This window comes from Cyanistes caeruleus, chromosome 6 (genome assembly GCF_971803275.1).
Source record: "Cyanistes caeruleus chromosome 6, bCyaCae1.hap1.1, whole genome shotgun sequence".
Lineage (NCBI taxonomy): Eukaryota > Metazoa > Chordata > Aves > Passeriformes > Paridae > Cyanistes > Cyanistes caeruleus.
The window spans coordinates 50,743,558-50,754,303 of record NC_141706.1 but is presented as its reverse complement, the minus strand read 5'-3'; the positions used below and the strand labels follow the sequence as shown (position 1 = coordinate 50,754,303).

Sequence of the window (10,746 nt, the reverse complement as noted above, 5' to 3'; positions counted from 1 at the left end):
TCAAAATAAGGCTTGGTCAGTTCTTTGAATAGCTGAAACCTTTGAGGTTTTAACTATTTTAAATGTGTACACTTTAGAGGATGTTAGCACTTAAGCATAGAAAGCTGTAGTGATTCAGTTGTTCCTTCTTATTTCTTGACAATTTTGGTTACTGTTCTGTTTTTTATCTAGCCTTAACAGTGTTATTAACTTTAGCAGGTATAATAGAGAGGCCTCACTGCACACTAAGTAAAGATCTTCTTTAAACTTAATTTTAACAAAATAAACCCAGGCAATTATATTCATGCTATTTAAATGGTTGTAACATTTCAGGTGTTTAGCAATTATTTCCGAATCTCCCTAGGTGAGATTTTCAAGTTAAAAAAACCAGATGAAATCGAAATAAGAATTGGAAGCTAATGGTAAAATCAAGAGTAAAAAATATGAGCTCTTTTTATAGTTTTTATTATATGAAAAGTATGTTTCTACTAACTTTACCACTGTTTGAAAATTCCACATCAGGGATGGAGTTTTCATTTTCTTTTCTCTTCTCTTTTAGTATTTTATTTTTCCTGTGAAATCATAAACAGTGTCAGAAGCATGTAAATTCTTTTCCCTCTTTTACTCTGAGATAGAATCTGTGGCAGTTTTCCTGTTCAGTGGTCTAGAGATTTACAGTATATATTGTAAATCCCATTAACTTGTCATTAAATAATTGGTGACATCTGCATCATACATATCTAATGCTGGTTATCAAAATTTTTTTGCTTAAATTTAGCCTTTTTATACCCCTGTTCACTTTTTGCTCCTCGCTGACTTATTGATCATGTCTTTGTTATGTTATTCTTTCCATGCAAATCAGAAGACTAGGATTTTTATTTTCATGCTGCATATTTTTCCTTCTGGTTTTCAACAGTGGTCCCAGTTATTTAAGTAAAAACAGGTGAGCTTTTTTTGGGAAAGAAGAGGAAAAAACAGTGGGGAAAACAGCTGAGGAACATTTTTTCTTTGTTTGAATATGCTATTTATTTCTGAGATCCTAATGATCAGATTCTCAGCTCAAGTTAAATCCCTTTCTGCTACTCTAGTTGTGCACAGTGTATATGAATCCCACCTGAAGGAGAAAGTGGAGGTTTTTTCCTTCTTATCCAAATCCCCTTCCCAACTGGTATTAATCTTGAACTCCTACTGTCCAGCATAGTGTGGGACAGATTTGGCCCCAGGCCAGGAGGAACCTTTTTTCCCCCCTCACTACTGTTCCTCCTTGCTCCCTCTCCAGTTTGGAGCACAAGCGCTGCAGTACTGTGCACTGGGCTCTCAAAGCTCAGTAATGGAAGGGATATCCCTGGACTGTGGAGAACAAGTGTTTTATACAGGTATTGGTTTATCTTGTACTTGAAGTTTCTTCACAAAAAATAAAGTCACCTACCATGCTCACACAATGATACAAGGGAAAGACTTTCATTGATAACACCTAGATGGACCCTAATTATTAGTTAATAAATAATAATAGTAAACACAGAATGTGCAAAATAATTAGGTTGCTTCTGAATCTGTGAATATTGCATTGCAAGTTCAGAAGGGATTCATATGCTTAAGTTTTTGGAGATTGTTAGGATTTTAAGGGGGGAAATAAAATGGATGTATGGAGACTTAATCTCCATACATGAGGCACCTGCTTTAGTTAATGGCGTTATTTTTATGTATCAAGAAAGCAGTAACCACTGCATTGAAAATATTTCTAAAAGTCCTGAGATAGTCTAGGTGAAAGACTTCAAAAAAGAAATAAAAAAATATTCTCAAACTTTGTGAATTCCCTAGAGAGCTAAGTGTTCTCATTACAAGGAAATCCCAAACTCTAGCCCAGAAGAAACTGGATTCTTCCACAGATTCACAGCAAAAATTAAGTATATTTTCCCATAGCATTTCTCAGTGCAGATCTGCTTTTGGAATGTGAAAGGAAGTGATGGAGGGAGGAGTTAATTATCAGAATCTGCATGAAATACTCAGAAAGACATAATGCTATTCATCACGTGTATCTTTTCCAAAACTCAGTGCTCTTTGCAGATACAGATTTTACACAGATGCTTCTTGTACTCACTGCCCTTTCACAAAGTATGAGTGCCTTGCTCTTTCACATGCACATATCTCTTTTACTGGTTATAGTCAGTAGTACAATTTAAAGGACTGGACTATGTCAAATGGGAAACCACATACTCTATAAGAATTAGTAGCACCTTCTTGCACTGCCTTCTTCAAACATATCCTAGTCAGTAGTGACTTTTAAAATATTTGCAATGTTTCTCTGCTTGTACAGCATGATATAAAATAACACAACAACTATATAATTATACTTATATACTTTTATACTTATATAATACTTACAACAATATTATCCTGTTACTGATGAGGAATAGAATCCCAGCCCTAAATCTCTGGTAGGGTTCCCATTTGCTTTATGATAGGTCCAGATTTAGCTAAAGCAGGCTACAATCTGGTAGACTTTGAAAATAAAGTCTGAGCCTCATTCTTCTGCTGTCAGGCCAGGCTTTTCCATGCAGCAGCCTACACAGTGATGAAGTGAGTCTTTGTCAAGCCAGCTGGCTCTGCCTGAAAACTTGCTTGTGGTGCTAAGAGAAAGCTTGTCTCCATGTCTCAAAGGGATACTAGTCTTTTCACTTTTAAACAGTTTTTTTCCTTCATGGATTTATGTGTGTTTACATTTCTTTGTCCAAGTGCTGATTCTGTTTCATTGCTGGTTTTCCTATCTCTGGTTCATAGATGCTGTTTATACATATAACTTGTGGACAACAACATCATCAAGCCTCATGCTACGAACATTCCTTGGCAGAGCTCTTTTGACAGGTGATTTTTCCATTAGGGGATTTTTCTTCATTTTGCCTTTTCTCCTAAACTTTCCACTCTACAACAGAATCCTCAGATTTGTGCTCACTTCTCCTTAACAAGATACTCATAAATATAGTATGGTTTTCTAATGTAAACTCAGTAAAGTTCACACATTCCTTCAATACGATTGAAGGGAAGCATTAAGCAAAACTTAATGTGAATGTATGTGTGACATATTAGAAAGGAACTAAATCTTGCTGTGAAATTGTGTTCTTACTACATGGAGGCTCAAAAATTGGATTCTTCTCAGTTCCAAAATTAGTACTTGATTTCTTTCAAAACAAGACCAACGTGTGGCAAAATGAAAGACTGGGATTTTTGTTTTCTGACTGATTTTGTGGCTGATCTGAAAATCATGTAGATTTTTTTACTGCCTGAGACTCCAAGGATTTGGATTTTATTTTTCCCTAGCCAAATACATTGTTTAAATCAATTTTATCTTAGGATAATAAAATAATCCTCAGATAGACAGCTTCCCAAAATGAAATGTTTTAGATGTTTTTACTATTTCACAGAAATAAATTGCACTGTAAACAGAATTCTAATGCCACTTGCGTACAAAACCAACAGGTTTTTTATTCATTTTCTTCTGGAAGAAGAAGCATTGGTTAGGGCACTTATCCAGGGTGACATGAACAACATCTTCTCCTAGAGCTTGAACATCTAGTTCTTATGTTTAATGTCCTTACTCTAATTCCTGGGATAGGCACCTATTCAGATATCAGGCAAGGATAAAAAGGGAATTCTTTTCTACTTTCAGTCTGAAATTGTATTCAGAACAGTTTTTTTAGAAACTGATATATCTGAAAAGATAGAATGAATTATTGATGCATCATCACTTTCTGAGAGAAAAAATAAAACTTTGATTTTTAATTTCTCACTACATAATGTTCCAAAATTCAACAGTAATTACAAATTACCAAAAGAAGGTGGTGCTCACAGAATGAGTTGTAAGACAGACAAGAAGACTGGAATACATTATGAGAAGAGAACAACTTCATGTTCGCAGTAATATCTTCTATGAAAACAATTCAGCTCCATTAAACATTCTCAATATGAGTATGTCTGTTCCATAATAATTTATGAACACAATATCTAGTTATTGAGATACTTGTCATATAAAGATGGTTAAATTTCATGGAGGGTAAGAAAATTGTGAAGACAAACTTTGTCTTGACTTTGTGAATGCTTTTGGACTGGAATGAGATGATGGCTGAGTTACTATGATGAGGATTTTGCTCTTTGCCTTCTGCCACCTAAAAAACTTCTGCCCCCATTTAAAATCAAGAAACAAGGAATCAGAAGAGCTAAAACACTATGGCACTTAAAAAGAGGATACTTCAAAAAAATCTAATAGATAAATCCATTTTTTTCTCATATAAGAAGCTTCCAGACCTGCTTGGTTTATATCTATGCCTCTTATAGATGAGAGGAATATGGGTGTTTTATCCTTTAAAGTGAAACAATATTTTTAAAAGCTTGTGTTGACAATTAATTCACCTCTAGTCACAGACTACTTAAGGGAAGAGTTGCCAAATTACATTGCTTTTGTTGGTAAACAATAAAAACATACAGAGTACTGAGGGCAAGAGCCTACTCTAAAAGTGAGAAAATCAGGTAATTGTTCCCCAGGACAGGTTAAAGTATTTTTGGATAAGGACCAGATGAAGGAGAATGATACAATAATCCTTTTCATCTTGAGGGAAGTGTTACTGTATTTTTTGGAAAAAAAAAAAGTACTGCCAGACAGAGCAATTTAAATCAAATAACCCTTGCTCCACTGAAAATCTGAAGCAAACCTCAATTAAATTGTCAAAATATCCCAGATATCATGTTTTCAGTATCTCCAGTCTGACTCATCTAAAACTGTGGAAAAAGGTTAATGATTTTTTCCAACCCACCTCTATAGAGTCAAAAAGCTTCATTTGCCTCCTTTACCTTAATCAAATGGAAGCCATATTACAACCATTGAAAATCTTGTTCAAAGAGTTAAAACAATTTTAGGCTCCTTCTACTTCTTAATTCCAGTGAAACATGCTGTGTGTCCTACTTAGGAAGAGAAAATTGCACCTTAGCACTCCACATAGCTACTGCTAATTGTCACAGGTTTGTTATCTGTTATATACCGATTTAGACAGATTTTTTTTATTTAAAACTCTACTGCTGCTTCATAAAGAGCATAGCTATTATATTCAAGATCTCTGCCTGGATGCTGCTTCTAAATCATTTAAATGAAACTGAAGTCATTTATTCTTACACTTGAAGTGGAATATGACATGTCAGATTAAAGCCCTTCATCTAAACATTACTTATTTTTAGTAAACCACTACTTCAGCTCATAAGCTAATTATTACTTGTAATGATAGAAGTACTGCAGGAATTCTCTGCCAAAGTTCATTTAATTTACATTTTAATATACTAAATCTTCTTTTCATTAATAGTGCTTATACAGGATTTTAAGAGACAAAATAAAGATGTGGGTGTGTTTGTGGATAACTCTGAAATCCACTGTGGCATATAAAAGAAAATGAGAATCCTCTCTTTGGCACCATTACTGAAATTCCTCTCCACCTCTTTTCTGTGTGAGCTGAAGGCTGTGCAGATGGTTTGGCATAATTCACTCAGCAAAATTATTCAGAGGGAGAAAGGTAAAGCCCATGTTACCTGAAACTTAATTTTTTTTTCTTTTTACTTTTTTTTTTTTTTTTTTTTTTTTTTTTTTTGCAGTGCACTGCAGGAATTTTCTACCTGGAAGACTTTGTTAGACTTTTAAACATTTAGTCTAATAAGATGCCACATTTTTCCAGCAAGCATATATAGACTTGCTTCTTCAAAAGGCCTCCCAGAGAACACTGTAGCATAGTTATAAAACTTGTGTTTTGAGAGGGCTGCGATACAGGTCTTAAAGTGTCATTGACAGCAGCACATTTGTAAACTTTTGTATGTGCCACTTCAGTATTAAAGCCATCTAATGAAGGCACAAATGAATGTAAAGTTACCAGAAGGCAATACCTACCTGCATTAAGAGGCTTGTTTGAATCCTTTGTGAGAGATATATTTTCTAAAGAGCCATAATTGGAGATGAAAATCAATTTGTCACAAAGTCCCCTTTTTCACTCTTTCCTTAAGTGCTATTCCTTTATCTGTCTTGTCTGATAAAGACAGCTTACCCAGCTGTTTTCTTGTGTATTCTAGATAAAATGACCATATCTTCAAACTGCTGCCAAATAGAACAATTTTCTGATGGCATTTTTATAGAGTTACAAAAGATCCTCACAAAATGTATGATGCTGTGCTTTTGAAGTTTACCTTAGCCTCAGTATAATCAGCCTATGTTTCAATAGTGACATTTGTGCATCTCTCATGGGAACTGAGGATCTGAGCAGTAGAAGATTTTTTTTTTAGAAACTTTGGATTTTGAATAGTAATCTCACATTTTTCAGGAAGCTTTGAGATCCACTCTGAGCAAAAGAACAACTTTCATAATGAGTATCCTTTCTTACAAGCCAGTGTTCTGCCTCATTTATTTCTTTGAATTGTTTTACTCTGCAAGCAGTGCCATTAAAAGCAATGTTAGAGACAATCTGAATCTTGAAAAGAGAAGGGAAAACATATTGTAGTTTTTAGGAAACAAAGCAGAGTTCAGACAAAAAAAATAAACACCAGAGAGGTCAAAATCCTTTGTGTAATGTATTATTTAGCTCAGGACATACAATTTTGCTTAGATCAAATAATTCTTCCAGCTATCTTTATATATTCCTTGACCACACCTGGATGTGTCTGCCTGATGAATTTTAGTGTTTCTATTACTTCATAAGGTATTGCTTTAAACCCAGTTGGTTTAAAGTTAGTTCTCAGATGGAGAACTGAGGCACAGAAAACATTATGACCTAAGGGAACTATAGCCAGCACAGTCATGGTCTGTAGGTAATGTTGCCTAACACTATGTTAGTTGATGTAATTTTTTTTCCTCACATTGAGTTGTCCTTGGGTACTCATCCTCCTTTTGCTACTCCCTTGAAGGGAGCTCTTCCATAGGTTCTATAACTATGGAAGCTCTTCCTAGCTCTTCCTTATGTTCTGCAACAGTTGTGTCACAGAAACCCCAAGAATATGTCCTAGACACTTCAGGTGATGTCAATTGGCTCTGGACACCGAGCTGTACACAGGTGAACCAAGCCTTAGAAGTTTAAGTCTGATCACAGGATCAGACCTGTCAGGATCAATGAAAGCTAATCAGCATCATGTTTGCAATTTGTTTTCCCAAATGTTCAGCCTAAAAACCTGCTTTGAGGCAGAGTGAACCACATTGAATTCACTGATTTAGCATTCCTTGATGTCCTGGGGTGACTTTATGATGCTTGTATCCCTGGTGGTCTGTTGTTTATGCTGGATATTGAGTTCTGCACCTTTCAGAGAAAGGTTCTGAGAGTGAAGGGGGGAGGAGAAGCTGCAGTTTGTTGGCAGAAACCACACTGACTCCTCCATATTCCTTCTCATGGACTGTGCTGTCTGCAGCACGGACAGACAGCGGGTCAGAGCTCTCTTTTGCTTTGTAGTTAGATTTAGCTAGCTGAGGCAGAGAGATTCCCTAGACCATGTTTTTTTCTTTTTATTGGAACTGTTTGAACCTGCTCTGGACTGAAAACCCAGACAGCCCTCGGGAGCTCAGGCCTGTGGCCCAGCAGAGCTCGGGCCTCAGCACTTTCCAGCCACCAGGGACTGAGGAGAGACTGAGCGAGCCAAGCTGCACCCCACGGCAAGGACTTTCTGAATCTGCCATCTCTTCGAACAGCAAGAGGTTTTATTGTTTAATATTATTCATTTTTTTAATGCTTGTGAATACTTTACTTGTTAAATAAGTAGGTTTTTTTGACTTTTCTCCAAGGAAATATTTTCCCAAACCAGTTGGGGGAGGGGCAGCTTGAATTTGTTTACTAGAGGGACCCCATTTGGAGGTTTTCTCCCAGATTTTGTCCTAAACCAGGACACCTAACTAAGATGAAAACGTGAGTCACAATGGAGACACAGATGAGGTGTATGCTGACATGAAGACCCTGATTGCTGATGTTTGTATCTTGACTGGTTTGCACCTCATAAAAATATATATAGTCTGCTGTAATCAGTGGAGTTTAAGGTTGTTTCCATCAGCATTTTGAACACAAAAGCTCTTGGTTCACTCATCTTTTTAATGATATAAAGAATCTAAGCCTGATCATTACAGGCAGACAGATTATCAGTAAATTCAGTGTTCACTGTGGTGGTTAGTGAAGACAAGTTTCCCCTCCATTATCTCAAAAAGTCTTATTTTGGTTTATATTAACACTGATAAATGTGTGGCTGTGTTATAGTGAAAATGTGGTGTGGACCAGTGGATAGCTGTCTTCTCATCCCTCAGCAAACTGGGAAAAGGAAACATGATAACATGATTATAAAGCAGTACTATGGAGCTGGAGTTATGAGGAGAAAAAGTGAGAAAGAGAAAGGTGTTTAAAAGGATATATGTATCCGTGGTAAATGATCAAGGGAAAACATTAGCTGTTTCTGTTTGTCAGAAAGAGAATGGGGAGTCTGGAGGGCCAAGTCACTAAGCCAAACAAGATATCTCATTTTGTTCCCAAATATTTTTATCTGTCTTTTGTGAGCTTCCCCCAATGACTCACTAATCCAATCAGTCCCTAATGATTCAAAGTCCCTCAAAACTATGCTAGTTATTTCAGATGAATCTTCATATATATGACCATGCAAATTCTTCATGTTGTTCTTGTGAGCAATTGCCTCATAAATAGTTCTGGTAAGGGAGGCAGCAGGCAACTTAAGTGAAACATATCATGACAAGTATGCAAATAATGTCATCAGGCCCAGCCAATATAGTGTCAGATTATGAACCAGATCCAGCATCTTTGCTGCCACATGGTGATTCAATGTTTCTAGACTTTGTCAGCAAAATATAAATCACGGGTCTGAAAAGCTTGATGCTATTTTTCAGACACGGCAAGCTGATACATACAAAAATGTCTTCAGGTCTGATTTATTAAGATCACCTTTTTGTCTCCAGAGAATAACTGGAACACAAGCGTTTTTATTTTTTCCTCCAAAATGCTCATTTATGGAAGAACATGTTTCAGCCTCTAAATGATTATTCTATGCTTGTCAGTTTTAGATTGCAGCACCAGTTCGGTTAATGATTTCTGAGGTGATGCTGATGCCTCTGAGGCTGCCTGGCAGAATTGCTAGCATAAAACTAATGAGTATCCTAGCACGACCCTGCACTGTTAGGACATGAAGGCAAAGGGGGAAATAAATTAGAAACCTGGGTGTGTAGAAAGAATATCTGTAAAGGCACTTAATGGAGTCTAGAATAGAAAATTAATCACCCATAATAATTAGGGTTTGTGAGACTATTTAATTTAATTCCATTTACACATATTTTCCACCCAATGATTAATGAACTCTGGGATAGCTTGTAAGCAAAATCTGAACCTGGTATAAGCTTTAGAAGTGTGTAGAGTAGAGAGTTATTAGACCACAACATCTTTTATCTGTTGTTTTCATTCTATATCTAACAGGTTTCACATAATCTTTGGGTACAAAATGACAGGACACCAGTTCAAAGTGCTATTGGAACCTACATAACCTGGAAGTGCTTGATCTAATCTAAGTGAAAAATGATAAATTGAACAACATCAGTGTGAAGCAGACTATTCTTAAACTATTAGAAAGATGAAGCCAGTACACTTTATTGTTTCTAACTCCTCATCCTCTAAAGTCTTATTTATTATTTCACTTTTTCCAGGTCAGTAATATGTTGATTTTTTTTTAATACAGTCATTAACTTCCAGCTCTTCTTGTGGGGATAATTTACCATACCGTAAAACCCTGGAAATTTTTGTCTTAAAAGTAACTATCAAGCAAACAACAACAACAACAAAAAAATAGGCATTAAATATTTTGTCTGCTTTGACTTTTGAGCGCACAAGTTAATGACAAATCATTTTTGTAATTTATAGCACAAATTTCTGAAATTCTGTTTAGTAGGATGTACAGCCAGTGAAACCTCATGGTCATACTCATTCCTTCTGATAATAATTCCTGTGCATGTGTGAAATGGTTTTAGAAGAAAGATGACAGCACTGTTCCAAAGATGGAAATATTATATATGGGACATAAATAGCATAAACTCAAATACCTTGGGTGGCATTTCAGAGTTTGACACCTCTCTCTGAGATCAGCAGCTACTGATCTTGTATAACTTTCCTTCAGAGCTGCATATTCCTACTAAATGAAGTAGTGAATGCACAGTACTTTAGATCTGTATTTTAGGCCTGTGAAAGAAAAAAAAAAAAAAAGAGAGAATATGACAAAATGTGTGGAAAGGGGATAGATTATAAAAAATATAGATTAGATATTAATTTTTTTAATCAGCACCTGAAAAATTAAAAAGTTCTGGATGTGTAATCATAATACCATTGAATAAATGAAGAATGTAAAACATAACAAAAGTATGGGAGTTTTATTTCCCTGGGTGTGAAGAGGGTCAGAATAGTCAACTTATTTTCTTTGTTTTCCCAAAATGGTATCAAAAGAGAGAAAAAAATAAAAATCAATGTTTTCTGTGAAAGAATATTGGGAAGTGGCTTTGTTTTGTTTTGACTTAATCAATTTATCATATTTCTTGTACTTTCATAGTTTTCTTCTAAAACAATCTTCTAAAAAATCCTTTCAATTTGACAGCAAATTTAATTCTAAATCAAAAGTTCTGGAATTTCATGCAGTGGAAATAGACTAAATATTTTTTTTAAAATCAATGCCTCATTTAATCTCATAGTGATTTCATTCACCTGTCCAGATATTTTATAT

The 10,746-nt window shown here is 35.5% G+C and overlaps 1 long non-coding RNA gene across 1 annotated transcript; it reads left to right on the top strand.

Moving 5' to 3' along the window:
* Positions 1 to 5,567: 5,567 nt before the first annotated feature.
* Positions 5,568 to 10,252, top strand: LOC147652681 (uncharacterized). The gene is made up of 2 exons (XR_015288069.1): positions 5,568 to 7,687; positions 9,456 to 10,252. It is a non-coding gene; the product is annotated as an uncharacterized LOC147652681 (long non-coding RNA).
* Positions 10,253 to 10,746: the final 494 nt, after the last annotated feature.